Genomic DNA, 20,128 nt, shown 5'->3' on the forward strand with positions numbered 1-20,128 from the left:
TCTTGTAGCTTTTTATTTGTAGGAGCAACATTGACACTCATAATAAGTGTCATCGTATAGCATTTTATACCTTGACACTAAAAAAAAATGTCATGTTTTTTTAACATCAACCTTGACGCTTTTGAGAAGTGTCATATTCTGTTATTCAAGTAAAGCATGACGCTTTAAAAAAGCGTCATCTTATCTCATATAAAATTTTAATAGCCCAGAAATTAAAATGTCCTAATTATGCCCTGTTTTATAATTTTCTATCAACAATTAAATTAATAATGAAAACTTAATTTAAGAATCTCCATTGACAAAAAGTATCAAATATGGTCTTCCTTTTTCACTATTACAATTTATCCATAAACATCATACATAATCAACAACTAAAACCAACAATTTTACAACTTCTTCTTCAACTTTGAATTGTTCATAACCTTCACTACATCTAGCTTTACATCATTTTTCTTCCAAGTGCAAAAGGATGGTTGTAACTCACTTTCTAGATGCTCAATCTGCAAAATAATTGAGGGTTACATATTTATTAGTATTAACAAATAGTTAAGAAGCAACTTTGTAAATGAAATGTGTATATGCCAATTTTTAAATTTCCAAAATATCTTTCTTCCATTGCAATAAATTTCAAAATATCAAACAAACTCAACAAACTCCAATAATTTTATTACACCAAATTTCTAAATATTTTAGAACTCTTATTCTGTTTTTTTTTAAAAAAAAAAATAGAAAAAAAAAAAATTTATCTCATTGACTATTTTGGTATGATTTTTATCTTATTTATGAAACTTCAACCATGAACATCTTCTCATTCTTCTTATAGGTTGTACAAGACATTAGATGTTTTGCATGAGAAGGAACTAAGGAATGAAAAAAAAAACAAAAAAAAACTAGAAGTCCAAAAAATTATAAAATTGTAAATTAACATATTTATGTAAAATTATAAAATTGTGTTAAAATATCTATGTTCTTCTTATTGTATTAGTATATCAACATTTAATAATATGAGGATATCTATTATCTAAATATGGAACTTGCATGAAATGATCTCTAAACATGGAATTGATTCATAAAACTTACAATAACCACAACATGTTACCTCAAAATTCTTTTGATGATATATTTTGAATTGTTTGTGGGTGTCCTTCATCAAGAGCAGTAGTGACGTTGTTAATAGAATGACCTATGCCTTTTTGTACAACCTGAAGAATATATAATAAACAATTTAACAACCAATTAGTAAGAGGTGCTATTTCCTTCTTCCATAGGCTTATTTGTAAGAAGTCTTAAACTAACTTCCTATTTTTTATGTAAAAGAAAATGGAAGTACAAGATATTATAGACTTTAAGGCCTTCAGTTTTTCAGTCAATATGTAACTTATCCAGTGTAGACACATCAACCACTTTGCTACACAGAGCATTGAAAAAAAAGCTCAATCTGCAAATAGCATGTCTTACATGCTTTGGCAAAAGGGATCGTAATGACATTGGCAACAACTGTTGCATTAATGTATGATAGTCATGCGATTTAAGACCATAAAGCTTCAAGTCTTCCATTGACACAAGGTTTCTCATGTTAGAGCAATAACCTTCAGGAACCTTTAATTGTGATAAAGTTTGGCAAAAAACCTTTTTCTCCACTTTAGATAACGTATAACATGCAGGTGGGAGATAAGTTCGATTTGATTCAAACCTTGGCCCCAATTCACACCTTAAGCCCATCTCTAGCAGGTCTAGGCGAGAATTAAGTCCATCTTTCGTCTTACCTAGAATGTTGAGTAAGGTACCAATGATGCTTTCACAAACATTCTTCTCTATGTGCATTACATCCAAGCTATGACGAACATGTAGGTATTTCCAATACTCAAGATCAAAGAATATGGACTTCTTTTTCCAACAATTTGTAGTATTGACATTCAACTTGCCTCGGGAGTTTTTATTTTTTCCCCATGAATTAGAAATGACATCAATTTTCCTTAGGATTTCCTCTCCACTTAATGGTTGCGGAGGTGAGCTAAACTCTTGTTTACCATTAAATGCCTTCTTTTGTTTCCTAAAAGGATGGTTGCAAGGAAGAAATCTTCTGTGACCTGTATATGAGTTCTTTTTCCCATGCTTCAATCTATGAGAGTATGTATCTTCCCCACATATGGGACATGCAAAATATCCTTTAACTACACAACCAGATAAGTTACCATATGCAGGAAAATCATTGATTGTCCATAGTAGAACAGCTCTTAATGTAAAGACCTCTTGCTGATGCACATCATAACATTCAACCCCTACATCCCACAACATTTTTAAGTCATCCAATAATGGTGCTAAATAAACATCAATGTCATTTCCAGGTTGTCGCGGACCTGATATTAATAAAGATAGCATCATAAACTTCCTTTTCATGCACAACCAAGGAGGAAGGTTGTAAATGACCATTATAATAGGCCAACAACTATGTCTACTGCTCATTGAACTATGAGGATTTATACCATCTGCTGAAATGGCAAGTCTAAGGTTTCTAGGTTCTGAAGCAAAATCAGGCCATCTGTGATCAACTAGCTTCCATGATGGGGAGTCAGATGGATGACGCATTTTACCATCAAATTCTCTTTCTTGAGCATGCCATATGAGGTCTTTTGCAATTTTTGGGGACTGAAACAATCTTCTAAATCTTGGAATAGGAGGAAAATACCACATTACTTTTGCAGGGACTCCCTTCCTCTTTTTAGTACCTGTTCCATCTAACTTCCACCTTGAAGTTCCACAAGTAGGACAAGAAGTTGCATCCTTCAACTCATTTCTATACAATATGCAATCATTGGGACATGCATGTATTTTCTCATATTCCATTCCCAATGTATTCAATGTTTTTTTTGCTTCATACATAGACAGAGGCAACTCATTGTTTAGAGGCAACATATCTCCAAGAATACTTAAAAGCTCTGAAAAGCTTTTATCAGACCATCCATATCGTGCTTTCAGGTTGTATAATTTGACCAATGCAGATAACTTTGTAAAGTTTCTACAACCAGGATATAAAGGTTTTTGAGCATCTTCAAGTAATGTTTCAAACAATTTTGGGTCATTCTTACGATCATCATATGCAACTTGAACCATTTCTATTGTACTATCCACATCGTTAAATTCAACTGTATGATGCCATTCTGCCCTACTAGTTGGTGGTCCACTTGGAGCAGCGTCTCCATGCCAATACCATGTATGGTAACTCTGATCAATTCCATAGAAGAATAAATGTTCTCTAATTTTTTGAGGAGTGTGGAATATCATATTACCACACTGAAGGCATGGACATTTAATGGAGTTTTTATATGTGGAATATTGTAATGCAAATGCAATAAAGCTTTCTACCCCATCTGCATAATCCTTTGATCTCCTATCCTTTGACATCCAAGAATGATCCATTTGATGTACAATAAACACAAGTCCTAGATACCACCAACAACTAAAGTTATTAATAAAATCCTATTAATAGGCTTAAAATATATAATCTACCAAATTAAAATTTCCCACATTGTCACAAAACTTAGACCAATCCAAAAAACGACAATGTGCAAGTCATCTAACAATAAGCAATATGACAAGAAACATAATTAGTATATTAGGTTATTCAATATTAGCATAAAAAATGGATCTTAGTTCATTCATGATGTTTGCTTTATTCATGAATAGGAATGAAAAGCAAGATCTAACTTTTAGTCTTCTCTTATATTATTGAATACACCAAGTTTGAAAATTTTAAAAACACATAACCACATGAGACAATGATACCATGAACTTAAACAATTAACAAATGGAACTAAGATTCGAATGAATAGAAGCAAGTGATTTATACATGATTTAGGCATTCTAACATCTCCAACATCCTTAATTTGGTGGTGGTTCCTATCCCATATAGGAATACATAATCCCTATGTGTCAATTGCCAATATACTTAAATTCATTTTAAAGAAATTTCGGCAGCATTTCCCTATAGTTCTCCAAGTACACAAAATGGATAAGGCACAATATGTGACCTTGTCCAAATATGCACCCAGAGAACAAGAAGAAAGACTACCAAATTTTCTAAAAATTGAATTAAGAACAAGCAATTAACTTCATAGATATCATGTTTTCCTACACTGTCCAACTGGACAATTCAAACATCATTTGCAGAGAAAAGATCTTTATCACATGGAAGACAAATTTAGTAGTTGTCAACTTGAAACTGGCTTAAATATACCCACATTTCACATTTTGACAACTTATTGTCTTAGTATGTAATAAGAGAAACTTCTGTCTCACAATGATACTTGAACGGGAATTCTAAGGTTTCATGCATGCATAGTTGATTAAAACTAAAACATAAATACTTATTAAAATATTACATCTAGTTATGTATTATAAATTATTCATATCAATTGCAATGGTGAGAATAGGAAAATATTGTTTGTAAGCATCACATTGTAGGCCTAAGTTCACAAACTTGGCTAAATCCATTAAAGACCCACTACATAAAGTTCATGTTAAAATTGGTTCATCTCCAACCCCCAAAATGATTTATCAAAGTTACTCATTTTTTAGAGTCTTGATTAATTAGATAATCAATATAGATACATATAATTTGTATTAATATAATATCATGATATTTTTTTCATTTTGTTTTTAGGCTTAGACTTGGGTAGATTTCCCAAGTAAGGCTAAAGTAGAGTTAAGCCGCACCTTGACATGTGTTCTACTTATGTTGGGGTGACCATTCTAGTTTGTGGTCATAAGTGGGGTGTCAAATCTCAATTAGTTTATTGAATAGATGAACCAAACATGACGTTATTATTAATTAGATAACATGTTGTGTAACCCATTTAAAAATGAAGTTGAATAGCATCTTTTGTAACATAAGCAATGAAGCCTATGTCAGATTGTGATGCTTAAATAGTAGTAAATGTTGCACTTCGCTTGGGATGTCGGGGGTCGAGCTGCCCGGTCAGCTCGCGGGGATCGAGCTGCCCGGTCAGCTCGCGGGGGTTGAAGGGAGCAGCGCCCCCTGAAGAAATTTTTTTATTTATTCCAAAAGCCACATGATTCTGCTTAATAGGCAGCAATTATTGAGTTCCAAGACACTACATCCCTTAATAAAAATTGTTGAAAAACTTTCTAGGCATTCCAAGAGCCCATATCTAGAAATGGCATTTCATCAAACAAGTTATAGGCAGTACCTACAACTCCATGGAAAGCAAGCTCCTTTCGGCATGAACCATTGTACACAAATGGAACAACACACCAGAACCCTTTCCAAATCTTCTAGAGAACATAAGAACCAGAGAACAAAAACAGAGGAGAGACACAACTGAGCCTAAAAACAGAGGCTTTTTATCGGAGATGCAAACCAAGAAAATAACTAATAATAAACAAAAACCACAACAGATTTGCAAGCATTCACACTCAAATCCCAGAAATCAATAGTGAAGAATGTGAATCCATGGGAAAACGAGAACATATGGGCTCGTACCCGACAACTCTCTCTTCAGGGTTTTTTGTTCTCCCTTCTTTTCTTTCCTCTGTTCCTCTGGTTCTTCGACCTTTCCTCCTTGCTTACCTCTTCAACCGAAGGCACCTGCCTTTGCTGCCTCTTGCCTCTCCCAACCTACGAATCTAAAAAAACCCTAGCTTTCGAAATTGGCTGGAGCTTGCTGGTTCAGTTAGAGACAGAGTTGGTAATGACTTGAGTGTGGGCATCGGGTATAGAAAAGGGTTTATAACGTTTATCACTTTTTTTTTAATTGAAAAATGTGAGTAATTATAAAATGAACAGAAAATGACGCTTTTAAAAGCGCCAAGGTTGAGGTTCTCCTACAATGGCACTAAAAAACGTCATTATTTGAAATGCATTGTACAATGACGCTTTTAAAAGCGCCAAGGTTGAGGTTCTCCTACAATGGCACTTAAAAAAGTGTCATTATTTTAAATTCATTGTACAATGACGCTTAAAAAAGCGTCATTATTTAAAAACGTCATTATTTCTCCCATTAAAGCGCCAAGATAATGCAAGCGTCATTAATACCCATTTTTTAGAATAAATAATGGCACTTTATATAAGCGTCAAGAAAAAAAACGTCATAAATTACATTTTTTGTAGTAGTGGTTAATTATTTACATTTGTTTTTTGAGATTTGTTTAAAAAATATAATAGGATAAATATGAAGAATAATTGAAAATATAATAATATATAAAATTTATTTTAAAAAAATATTTAGAAACATAAAAAACAAGTTGGAAACATTCCAAGTTTCCAAACAAAAGATTTGTTGAGTACTCATTTGTAATCACAACCTATGTTGCAGTGTTGCTGCTCTTTTTTAAGATTGTGACAAAGCAAAGGATTTGGGTCACCCTTTCTGTCATATTCAATGAAATTGTTCATACCCTCTCTGTCATTAACAGCAAAAGGTAATAATTTACCATCTTTTTTTAAAAGTAAGTAGTTAAGACGTAATTTTCACGAGTATCCCTTGAGTGGATGCTAAGGACTCGTTTCAGATAACCAGAGAGGCTCATCAGCATATACCATTCCGTAAGGCTCGACGTCTCTGTCACCCGCTCATTCACTCTGCTGGAATGCCAAGAAGAAATGTTGGGCCCTCATTGCTGTGAGAATCCACCAACCCTCAGCTCCAACAGTAGAGTTGGGATTGTTACAGAAATTGGAGGCCTCAATGCCTATGTATCAGGCCATTCTGATTTAATGCTTGCTATTCTACTTGGTTTAGACGTTTATGGTAACCACCCAGTCGGCTATTTCTCTTCCACACTGAAAATTCCATGTTGGATCTCATGTTTTCATCTGTTTTCTTACATGGTTGTTGCCTGATTTTTGTTTTCCCCGCATCAATGCATCATTCATTAGACTAAAATATCTCTAACTGCGAGTAGTGATCAGATTACTTGGCCGGATCAATGGGTTAGATTCCATTTTTAATCATAGCATGCCTATTTACCGCATACAAGAATTTCATCATGATTTTGGGTATTTGTTATAGGGAGGAAGTGGGTGTAGAATTAGAAGGTGATTGTTATTAGGTTTTTTAAGGTATTAACTTATTGTTAGTATGAAGACATACGATGAAAAGTTAGAAAAATATTATATTTGTTGCTTTGATCGTGATCCTCATTCGGCTTTTAATGAAGCGATGACATGTGTGATAAAACCTGTTTGATTGGACTATTGTTTTTTCTACTATCATGAAATTCTGACATGGTCTGTGGATGGTAGAAACCCTATTAGAAAATTTAGAGAAAGTAATTGAAATTTGATCAATAGCAGTTAAAACCATTTCATGTCTTATTCATTGGAACCAACAAAGAAATTCTCCTACGAATTCCTCCCCTTGTAGACAGCCATGGCAAAACTATCATTTTTTCAAACTTTGTGAATGTTTCAGTTTTGTTGCATTCTAGTACTAATTTTTTCTATATATATTTGTTGTTTTCTTTTTCCTTTTTTGGGTGAGCTCCTCTCAGTACACAAGTGATTGTTTCTTGAGAAAACTTTGATTGTATTATGATTTTCAGATAGAAAGAAAGGAAGTTCTAGATTTCGGACTACATACACATGAGTTACCAACTTGTTTATCATAATGGTTTTGTTGTTTCTTTTCATATTCATTTTATTATTCAAACTATTATGCATGGAATAAAGCCACCAAATCTTAGATATGTGTACTACTCAACCATTCCTAATATGCAATAGGATCATCCAAGTATCTGAATTCTCGTAGTTACTAATGTTCTATTTGTAGTTTTTAATTTATTTATTTTTTCCCTTTTCCATCAAGGAATTATTGGGAAAGGAGCGAGAGGATAGAAACTTTGGAATCATACAACTTGTTTAAGAAAATGATAGAAACTATATGACCAACTGAAGATTTTTTCTTAAAATCATTCCAATAAATAGATTCCGCAAAGACAATTACAGAATTGCATAGGAATGGAATGGTTTTTTTCTTATTCTATCCTGAAGAGTTGCATTTGTGTTTCATTTATATATCCATCATTATGTAAGTTTAATCATAAACCTGACTATCACATTCCTTTTTGATGTTGTTGTAAGGATAAAGGATTTGAAGATGGAAAACCGATTATTGCAGAACTGAGAAGTAAAGGCATAATTGCAATTAGAGCAGGAGGATTCTGAGTTTGTAATGGATATGCAACGCAAAATGATCAACCACTACGGCATACCTTGTTCTGTATCAGAAATTAATCAACTTTATAACCAATTTATAAGTTTACTCAATTCCTTCTTATCCTCACTCTGAACCGATGATTGGGCCCAATACTACAATGCCCAAAAAGGGCAACCCAAATCCAGAATACTCTAATTACCCATAAAGTAATCAATTTCCCAAAATCTGAAACAAAATATGATGTGTGTAATATTTGATATATTGGTAGTAATTATTTTAAATTCACAGGTATTATCTAATGGGAATCTAGAAATTTCAGTCAAAATATTCTTTAAAAAATAAAAATTAATTAATTAATTAAATATTATAAAATGCGTGTTACGTTGTAGACTAGAATAATGAAGTGGATAAGGTCAAAATTTTAAAATGTTAGTTTGAAATAAAATTCAAATTATTTTAAATAATCTCGACTTTGAAATTGAATTCAAAGCATGGATGACTAATAAAAATGCTTTAATTTTTCACCTAAAATTTGGTGGGTTGTTGGATGGAATTTTGGGTGTAGGTACTTTTTCTCTTTTACTTTATAATTTATTTTTTTTAAAATAACAGTAATATATATAAATTATTTTTAAAAAAATTAAGGTATTCGGAAATTTTTACTAAATTTTAAATTTTTAAAAAATATAAAATAAGTTCAATGAAACAAGACTTATTTAACAAAATAAATAAACAAATGGCTCGAAATATAAATATTAGTGAAAGCTAAAAAAATATGAATAATTTGTAAAAATACGATAAAGATAAACTCGGGTATAAAGAATGTGATCATGGTACAAAAAATATAATTGAGGTATAAAATGTATAATGAAGGTAGGACAAAGTTTGACAATGAACTAAAGTACAAAAATTATGAGTAAGATACAAGTAATGTGATTATAGAATAATAAATGTTACTATGGTATAAAAGATGTATTAAGGTAACAAAATGTGATCAAGGAATTAAGGTATAAAAAATGTGATCAATCTATGTAAAATGTGATTATGATATAAATAACACGATTAAGGCACAAAAAATATTATGATTAAAGGCAACAATACCATAAAAGTATGAAAATGTAACCATATGTTAAATGTAGGTGCGGGTTAGAAAAATTGAATTAAGATAAGAACAATGTCGTAAAAGTACAATGTGGTTATAATGTGGTTACAAAGTCTTCTTGCAGTTCTAGGTGTCCAACAAATGAAGTTGCCACTAGTATGGTATGACAATTTTAGCATAGTACCCTTACCAGTGAATCCAGTATTACATTCATAGTGAAAAGTTAAAAGAGTTCCTATCATTTTATTGTCCATGATTAAATTTTATTGTCTAGTGAATCCACTAGTATGATATGTTTTTTATAATTTTTAATTACATTAATTTTGCATTATCCAAATATAATTTATATCAAAAGAAACAAACATAATTTAAATAATTAGAAATTTATCATAGCTTATATTGACAAAATTTGTACATATTAGCTTAAATTTAAATTTGGAAAATACTAAAATTTAATTTCCATAGATATAGTTGTTAGCTTTACAGCTCAAAAAAAATTTATTCCAAAGCATATGATGTGTCAAAAATTCTCAATTTCTGTAATGTTGTAACCTTTAATGAACAAATTGTTTTATGCTCCAAACGTTTGAGTGAGCATTTTCAGTTTAACAAAGTAGATAATAATAATCACATAGTACATGTGAACACTACGACAAATACATGACTACACATTGATATTCATAACACATTTCCACAACCTATGTTAAACTAGATATTACAATAAGCAAAACACATGCTACAAAGAAGCCAACAAAGAAAGTGATTACATATGTATATGAAATATTTTGCAAGGAATGTTGATCATCAACTGCAAGTTCAAACTTTGGTTTCCCAATAGATAAGCATTCATCACTTCTCTTCCATCTTGGTGCATAGAACACCCAAGCTTGGACAACTTCCTCTCTAGAAGTATATGATTTGTAAACACTCCTCTTATATAGGAGCTCATTCTTTTGACATTCAACCCAAGAATCACACACTCCATGTCTACTACCCATCAAACACTACATAATATGTTTGTTTGTTTGTCATCTGATCACATAATTGTTGTTGGTTAATTTTTGATAATCAATCAACTAATAACTATTGAAAAATATAGTACAAAACATATATAATTCAAACATGTGTACCACATTGTAGGATAATAACAGTGATGATAAACTACAAATTTTAAAATATAACAAGTAATGTGTGGGATTTAAGATCCGAGGCTTGGGATAGCTAGAAGCCAACTTTAACTGAGGTAATACCTAAAGTCCCTTAAGGTAGTACCTAAGGTACAATCCGTAAAAAAACCAAAGGTGAACCACTTGCCCACACAAGAGAATCACATAATAGCATGGTCTTAAGGGTCACAAAGGAAGGTTTGAGGCTTGGGATAGGTAGAACCCAACTTTAACTAAGGTAGTACTTAAGGTCCCTTAAGGTAGTACATGAAGGCTATTAAGGTAGTACCTAAGGTACAATCCACGAAAAACCAAAAGTGAACCATTTACCCACACAAGAGAATCACATAATGGCATGGTCTAAGGGTCACAAAGGAAAGTCCAAGGCTTTGGATAGGTAGAACACAACTTTAACTAAGGTAGTACCTAAAGTCCCTTAAGGTAGTACCCAAGGTAGATTAAGGTAGTACCTGAAGGCTATTAAGATAGTACCTAAGGTACAATCCACAAAAAACCAAAGGTGAACCACTTGTCCACACAAGAGAATTACATAATGGCATGGTCCAAGGGTCACAAAGGAAGGTCCAAAGCTTGGGATAGGTAGAACCCAACTTTTAACTAAGGTAGCACCTAAGGTCCCTTAAGGCAATACCCAAGGTAGATTAAGGTAGTACTTAAAGGCTATTAAGTTAGTACCAAAGGTAGAGTCCGCAAAATACCAAAGGTGAACCACTTGTCCACACAAGAGAATCACATAATGGCATAGTCTAAGGGTTACAAAGGAAGGTTCGAGGCTTGGGATAGGTAGAACCCAATTTTAATTAAGGTAGTACCTAAGGTTCCTTAAGGTAAAACCTAAGGTAGATTAAGGTACTACCTAAGGTACAATCCACAAAAAACCAAAGGTGAACCACTTGCCCACACAAGATAATCACATAATGACATGGTCTAAGGGTCACAAAGGAAGGTCCTAGGCTTGGGATAAGTAGAACCCAACTTTTAACTAAGGTAGTACCTAAGGTCCCTTAAGGTAGTACCCAAAGTATATTAAGGTAGTACCTAAAGGCTATTTAGGTAGTACCTAAGGTACAGTTCGCAAAATAACAATGCGACTTACAACCTTTTGCAATTGTTAGAGCTCGCTAAGTCCATTGATGTCCAAGGCTCTTTCAAAAACCTGTGACTGAGTAAGCTTTGACATGCCACCCTTTTCTATATTCATACTTTGTCATGGTAAGGCTCTCTTAGTCTCGGTTAATAAATCTTATACTCTCAAGAAACAATAGCTACTGGAAGTGGAAGTTTTTTATGCTCAAGTCCAAACCCAAATCTATAGTACAAAATAAAATTATTTATCATCTGATGGTGAAGTTTTGAGACTGGAGAATCTCAATAGATATGAGAACTTATTCAACACGGTAAAAAGAAATTGTAGATTTGAGACTAGATGTTGATTATGGCCGCTCATATTCATCGACTTATCTCAACAATTCAAGCCAGAATGAATGGGTCCTACCTATTAATTCCGAAATACTCACAGCTACACTTCTTCAACCTAGCTAGTTATTCAGTGTTCTTACGATGAAGTTCTCCATTGGGTTGTGAGATAGTGGAGATAGATGGGAGGTTTTAGGGTTTCTTTTACTAAAATGAGAGAAAGAAGATTGGGTGTTTGGGAAATTTTGTGTTCTCGGGTCAGGCATGAGGAGATATATCCTAAGTAACCCAACATCATTAACTTTTAGATTATTGTGTTTTATTAAATTTCAGATATATCCTGCTGACATGGAGACATTAAATGTTGCAGACATGGAGACTGTAAAAGGGTACCCTGAGAAGAGAAAAGGGACTAAGCATGGAGTGCACAAGAATAATAATAGTTTTTCCATTCACGGTCAAATCCCATATTCCACAATCTTGGGGTTTGATTTCCATAATAGTACTTTCAAATAGCCGGCTCCAAACACAACTTTCCTTAGGATATATATGCTGGTGACAAATTTACTAGTATAAAAACCAACGTAGTTGCCCTTTTTTCTTCCAGGGAGTGGAGAATAGGAGTGAGCAGGGAAGAAATTAACTGCAACGATGGCTCTGAAGGCCACCAGCTTCACCTCAACCCTCCACCCATCTCTCTGCTCAGTCTCTTCTCTCTTCCTCTTCACTCTCATCTCCATTCTTTCAGTCTCTCTGTTCTTCCTCTTCACCACTGCTAACCAGTCCAAATCCATTTCATCTCAATCTCTCATCTCCCAGACAACCCCCAAGCCTCCATCAAAGTCTACGTTGCAGACCTCCCCAGATCCCTCAACTACGGCCTCCTCGACACCTACTGGTCTCTGCAATCCGATTCAAGGCTCGGGAGCGAAGCGGATAGAGAAATTCGAAGGACCCAAATGGGGAAAACTCTCAAATTCCCGCCGTATCCCGAGAATCCACTGATCAAACAGTACAGTGCAGAGTACTGGATAATGGGGGATCTGATGACCCCTGAAAAGTTGAGATATGGGTCTTTTGCGAAGCGGGTTTTTGATGTGAATGAAGCTGATGTTGTCTTTGTGCCTTTTTTTGCTACGATTAGTGCTGAGATACAGTTGGGTGTGGGCAAAGGGGTGTTTAGGAAGAAGGAGGGGAATGAGGATTATGAGAGGCAGAGGCAGGTGATGGAGTTTGTCAGGGGGACCGAGGCTTGGAAGCGATCTGGTGGGCGAGATCATGTGTTTGTTCTTACTGGTAATGGTGATTCGTTTTCGAATTCCTTTTTTGATTTGTTGATTAGTGTTGCTTTTCATCGATTTGCTATGTGGGTCATGAGTTTCTTGTGTTAAATTTGTTCAATTTTAGTGATTGATTTTGTGATTGGTTGCCTATGTTTTTGCCCAAAGTTCTGCAGTTAATACTTCATTCTGTTGTTGTGCGGACGATTTTCCATTTTTTTTTTCTCCTTTAAATTTTCCTTATTTTAGCAAGTGTTTCAGATTGATTTTGAGGTTGATGCATCATATATGTCTATGGGTGTTCTCCTCAAAACATGTATAGTAGATCTCAAGTGAAAAGTTTGGAGATGAATCACTTAGTGGATGGTTATACTGTTCTTTTCATTTTTTAAATGCATGAACAGAAGCTGGATCAGTTTTGGAGAAGATGATAGAGTTGACCAGATTGGTGCCTGGAAGAACAATTATTTGTTCAAATAGGGGAAGCTAATTATGATTATAATTTAGAAGCCCTTTTCCATGTTCACTTACTTCCTATCCATTTTTTGGATTTTAAGATTGGATGTTTCAGATATGTAGAAGATACTAAGAAACTTCTGGGTAAAGATGGGACAAGAAAATAAATCATGTACTGTACTATGATTGGATTGTGGGTGAGAGGACTCCAGTGTTGTTCCCTAGGGTTATCATTTGGGGCTTTTCATTTTTACCCTATTGTTTCTTGTGTTTGAATGGAATTTCTTGACCAAATTCTCCAATGGCGGATGTCTTTATCTTGAGAGAACGCGTTGTTATCAACTAGTTCAATGCACTCAAGTCTATCCAGCAAAACATTTTTTCAAACTATTTTGCTTAAGTAGTTCACTCCTTATATGATAAACTCACAATGTGACTCCTCCTCTGATTAGTTTTGAAATTGCTTGTAAAGGCATCCTTTTCTAGTTTAGCTATGACCATGCTTCATAAATTGACTTTCTAGCTGCTTAGAAGAGCAGATAGCTGAGTTTAGAAGCCTAAGTTTTCTCTCTATAGGTGCATGAGGGATTGGCAGAGGATTTGAAGAAAAAGGAGCCATCACATCTTTGATGAGCATTGAAGCTGTTTGATTTTAAGTTATTCCTATCACTTTTTTGGCATGTTCTGTTGAGAAACTTAACTGAATTTCTTTGGGCAATTTCCATGTGTTTGGGATTCTCTTAAATTCCAATGCTTGGTGCCTCGGTAAAAACCGATAAATAGAACTGGTAAATTGTTATTCTTGAATATACATAAATCTTTGAAGGAATCATTTAATTTCACAAATTGCAGTTGTTTCTGTGATTTCTCTTGAATTTTGAAGTGAATGAATTGTTTAATCATCAAACTCTCAAGCAATATCAAGTTGCTTTAAAGCACATCTTATATTTCAAATTTTTATTGGAAGTTGTCTGCAATGGTTGAATCAGTTTCCTTGACTTCAGTTAAAATTCCCTAATATTAATATTAGAAACATATCACTTTTGGTTGAACTTTTCCAACCTTTTTTAGACTTATCTTATTTGTTTATGTCTATAATATGTATATGGCAGTTTTTGATAGAAAAGAACAATCTTCTCCAATGACTCACACTTCAATTCCTCTTTTATCTCTCGGCAATTATGAAAGTCAAGTTGAGAATATTTACAAAACCATGATCTTATTTATTCTACAATGCTCTATTTCATTTGGTGTTACATTTTTTACCAATAAGGTGAAAATATAGTCATGCTCCTTTGTTACTGGCTACCAAAAATGTTAATTAAGAAAAAAATTAGAAGATGCTTTAGCAGCTTATGATTTAGTTTGTGGATTGTCAGGTAATCTTAAAACTTGAGGCATTCTTTGGCAGACCCTGTTGCAATGTGGCATGTCAAGGCTGAGATTGCTCCAGCTATCCTTCTAGTGGTTGATTTTGGAGGATGGTACAAGCTCGACTCAAAAGCATCCAATAACAGCTTGTCAGAAATGATACAACACACACAAGTTTCGTTGCTTAAAGATGTAATTGTGCCATACACCCATCTACTTCCTAGGCTGCATTTATCAGAAAACCAGATACGTCAGACTCTTCTTTACTTTAAAGGGGCTAAACATAGGCACCGGGTCAGTGCAAAATTTCTATGGAGAATTATTTTAATGTAGTTATCAATTACTTACAGTTTTTCTATTGATTGTAGCATGATCTTTTTGTTTACTTAGATGATTTGCACTTGCTTGATATCAAGATTGTTGGAGTTAGGTTATTGATAGGTACCTATTAAGAAGTGGATTGAGGAGGATCAAATGGAGATCATTTTAAGATCATATATGAAAAATAAAGGATGGTGTGTTTATATAATACAGATTCATATATCTGTGTCAGTGTGTGTGACATGTATGTATGTTTTTTTATCAGAGTGTGTCTGTGTATGTATGCATGTGTATTGGTGAGAGAAGAAAACTGTAACTTAAGAAAATACAGAAAATAAAATCCTTACAAAATCAAGTAAAGCAGTAAGAGTGAAACTAAAAAATAATAACTTGGAGAGTAAATATATTGCACTAAAAAATTTTGAAGTTAATAGGTAGAACATATTGGAGAAAAGGATGTTGGCTAACTAACAATGTATTTTGCATAACACATCCACTAGATTTTTTTTCCCTTAAAGTAAAGAAACAATCAAAGTTTTAAAATTTTTACCCAAAAAATATATTTTCTTTGTGTTAAAGTGTGAAAGATTTGAACAACTAATTTGTATTATTTTATTGATTTTGGTGATTCATATAATCTGAGATATGTGTCACACACTTGGGATATCCCAAGCACCTATGAGTCACTTTTACAACTTCAAGTGTGGCTGCTAAGTTAGCCTCACCTTACCAAATGCCAATCAATGTATAGGAGCAAAAATGCATGAAATGGAACACTTGGAAGCTTGAAGAATGCACGTGTATTGCATAATACAAGGGTAAGAGCCTTAATTTGCCTCAGAGCTCTTCCACTCTTGTTGTGCTTTATGGCTGTGAGGCCTTTCCTATTCATAATAGACACACTTAACACATTCCAAAAAATGGGATCCTGGAGATTTTCTAGAGCCTTCTATACAAGTTCAACTATGTACAAGTCTTTAAACAACTTTGGAGCATTTGATATACCCCTGGCTATATCTAGTTATAAGGCATTCCATACTATTCCACAGTCAACGTTACTCTGAAGCATTCCACATAACTTCAGAAGTTTCTAGAATTCTGTGGTCTTCTCTACTAGAAGTTCCAAGGTGCTGGGCAGATGCCTCTGCAGTTCTATGAGTAATTTAGGATTAGTGTCTAGAACCTTCCTTCTGCAGCATAATATACAAGATGAGGAGTCATTTGCATGTGATGTGAGCATAGGAGTCTTAGATAGGAGATGATTGAAAATAATAGCATAGGATAAGTACCCTTTACTATCAAAAAAATTGGGAAAAATGTGTTTTTGGTACAAACTTTGAAAGAAAAAATGGAAAAGAGGAGCCGCCTCTAAAAAAAAAAAATCAAAATTTGATATATTCCAAAGTCAAAGGTAGTACCTACATTATTAAAGGATAATACCTCAGTACCACCTTTAATCTAAAAGTGCATAAAACAAACAAATATTTTGGGATCATATGATATAGTTTGAAATATGAAAAGATTCCCATTTTACATACATTTTCAATGAGCACATGAAAATGTACTTTTCCCAAAAGGATTTATGATCATTAACCAGGAGCTTAACTGCTATGCTTGCTCTGTAAGATTTCTTTAACATACAACCTCCACAGTATGCTCTTGAGGCTGACCCAAATTGTAAGGCTCAAAAGATGTAGTGTGGGGTGGGATGTCAGAGGTTCCAAGTTTGATAAGTTTATGTAAATAGGACATGGGCAAAAGTTTTGAGATCATTATGCATGAAAGGAAGACCTTTATAACAAAGGGAGAGGTTCAATATCAAGTTTTCTTTATTTGCTTATCACACATACTGATGAGGATGAATCTTCAAAATATATATCAAGAAAGGGAATTAGTATTAGTTGTAATAAAGTAGGATTAATATTACTTAGACTTAAATTAGGATTAATATTTGTGGAGTCTAATTAGGATTAGCTAACTGAGTTATAATATAATTAGAATTTGACTCATGATAGGTTATTAGAGTCCTAGTAGACTTTGAATGTTATAATTAGAATTAGAATCATAATAGGTCATTAGAATCCTAGTAGACTTTGAATTTCTTAAAGAAGCCTATAAATAGGCTAATCAATGTAAATCAAAGAGATGAATGATGAATAATATTATATTTTCTTCATTGCAAGGTTGCAACCCTCAATGGTGAGACTCCATTGATTTTTTTCTAGGTGAGACTCCTAGAAGGCCTTAGTGAGACTTTAAGGTTTTTTCATCTTTTCTTCATTGTTTCTTCTTTCTCTCTATTCTTATTTTATAATTTTCTCTACCATAAAATTTATTCTTTATTCCTCTCCTTACACCCTAAAAATAAAACCCTAGCCCACCTACCCTTGAGTGTAGGCAACCATCCTAGGTTGTCTTACATCACATACATACAAAGGAGGATCTTGAGTACGCAGTTCCCACCATATTTGATGGATTCCAAACTATGATTTGGATAATGAAAAGATTATGGAACCAGGACATGGACAAAATTTTTGTTTCAACTAATTTTTCAAATATTCAAAAAACCTTGGATTTGGCACCTATTGAAATATTGGAATCCAAAAGGGATATGTAAAGAGGACAGTCTCTGACATTTTATCTGCTGCTATTTTGACACCCCTTATTTCGAGAAGTCAAGATTTTCCTTTTGTCATTTTTATGATGTAATGAAAGATAACCATCTTATTCCAAAGTACCCTTTCTTTTGCTGTGTTGAAAATCCATGTGCAAATTACCTTTTATTTTTGTGAATGATGCTCATAAGTTGTAACACCATTAAAATTTTCTATTAACAGGGAGGCCTGGTACGTGAAAAATTATGGACTTGTTGGTAAATGAGCAAGGTGTTATTATGGAAGAAGGCTTTCCTAATGCCACTGGTAGGAGCAATCAATAAAAGGATGAGAACATCAGAGTTCTGCTTGCACCCTGCTGGGGACACCCCTACTTCCTGCCGACTTTTTGATGCGATCCAAAGCCTCTGTATACCTGTCATTGTCAGTGATAACATCGAACTCCCATTTGAAGGGATGGTGGATTATTCAGATTTCAGTGTTTGTGGCAGTTAGAGACTCTTTGCTGCCAAACTGGCTTGTGAGTCATCTTAGAAGCTTTCTAAAGGGCAGAGGGACAGATTTCGTCAAAATATGGCACGGGTTCAGCCCATTTTCCAGTATGATAATGGGCACCCAGCTGGTATTGACCTATCCCTCCTGATGGTGCAGTGAATCACATATGAAGAAGGTCACCAGAAGCTGCCCATGATTAAGGAAGCTATTATTCGAGAGAGAGAAAACCACCAGGTGCATCAGTTCCACTTCGATGCCTTTGTACTTGAATCATGTCTTCATTTTTTTCTAGTATGGTAGCTGATAAGTGGTTCATTATCTGGTTATTTATCAGAACATGACATATTGTTTTTTGTTTCAGCATAATGTAGTAATAATATGGTATATTTTCTCCTTGCAAACCTTATTCAACTGAACATTGTACAGAGGAAACTAGCAGGGCTTCCTGTTTCTTTAACACAAAACCTCTCTCAAATTCTGGTGTACAAAGCATCCTCTGCAACAAGAAGGGATACCCAATTCCCCTTCTCTTAGAAGGAAACACCACAAACAACACACTTATAACAAACCCAACAACCAAAGGAACAGAGTTGGTCACTTTTTGGACATTTCCAGATGATAACACTCCAAAACATCATTGTGTGAGCCTGCAAAAGTAAGAAAAGCAATCAATGAAAGCAATGCGTGGAAGAGATCAATCCATCTCAACCTATACTCAGATGGCGCGCAAGGCTTCCTCCGGCCTCCATTGAAAGTCCATATCCCATTGCGTGTGGCTACGCCATAGTACAACCTTCCCCTTGCAGTTCTGAAGCTATCAGTGAACAAAAAGAAGATGCAAGAGGCTGCAGAGATGGCCAAGAAGAAACCCATCAGCCAGCGGTTGAGCGTGTGGCATTTGCCGTCATTTGTGAGGAGGGGAGCAAATATGGTGAAGGCAAGGATGGTGGCGGTAGGCAAGAGGACATTGAGCCTAGCAGTGCCACTGAGGATAGCATTGAGACGTATATGAAATGGGATTCATCAGTGCCATCGGTCTCCCAGCAGTAGTAGCTGCCGTTGTCAGGTAGATAACTCTCTATCAGATCTTGTTGGAGGGAGTTATCCATCCCCAGCTAGCGATGGGGGTGGAGGAGGAATGTTATCATAGCTTATATCACGAGCAGGCAACATGAGATTCTTTGTTGAAAGGAAGGGAACAAGTAATGCTCTTCCCCTTTTCCTTCTATTCCAAAGGGAAACTTTCCTTGCACCAGCATTTGCTTTTGGTTTCAGAAATGAGGTTGCCTTTGTTCACATTCCAGGAGGATCATGGCATGCAATCAAGACAGCTCTCATCATGTTACAAGGTAGAATGTTTAAATTCCAATTCAAACAAAGTGCCCAAAGGATAATAGGGATAAAGGCATGTTCGGCAATGTTCTGGAAAACAGTTTTCGAGCTAAAAACAGGTTTCAATTATTTTCAACTGTTTAAGAAACTGAAATATAAAAAACCATATCCCTGTACTTTATGTACAATTCAAAACTACTAAAATGTTTTTCATGTTTTCAATTATTTATCAAAACACTTTATAAAGCCACTTAAAAACAGCAATTTCACACAATTTTTAAAACATTGTTTTTAGTTAAAAAAATTTATCAACTGCATCTTTTTAATTAGAAACCTGTTTTTTATTTTAGAGAGCAGAAAATCAAACATGCCGCAA

General features: G+C 34.3%; 1 long non-coding RNA gene and 1 pseudogene across 1 annotated transcript; one reads left to right on the forward strand and one right to left on the reverse strand.

Annotated features, from left to right (window-relative positions):
• Positions 1-270: 270 nt before the first annotated feature.
• On the reverse strand, positions 271-1,241 carry LOC117907948. Its single transcript, XR_004650093.1, has 2 exons — positions 1,100-1,241; positions 271-500 (listed from the first exon to the last, which is right to left on the reverse strand). It is a non-coding gene; the product is annotated as an uncharacterized LOC117907948 (long non-coding RNA).
• An 11,187-nt stretch (positions 1,242-12,428) lies between these two features.
• LOC117906142 lies at positions 12,429-18,726 on the forward strand (annotated as a pseudogene).
• Positions 18,727-20,128: the final 1,402 nt, after the last annotated feature.

This window comes from Vitis riparia, chromosome 18 (assembly GCF_004353265.1).
Source record: "Vitis riparia cultivar Riparia Gloire de Montpellier isolate 1030 chromosome 18, EGFV_Vit.rip_1.0, whole genome shotgun sequence".
Taxonomy (NCBI): Eukaryota; Viridiplantae; Streptophyta; class Magnoliopsida; order Vitales; family Vitaceae; genus Vitis; species Vitis riparia.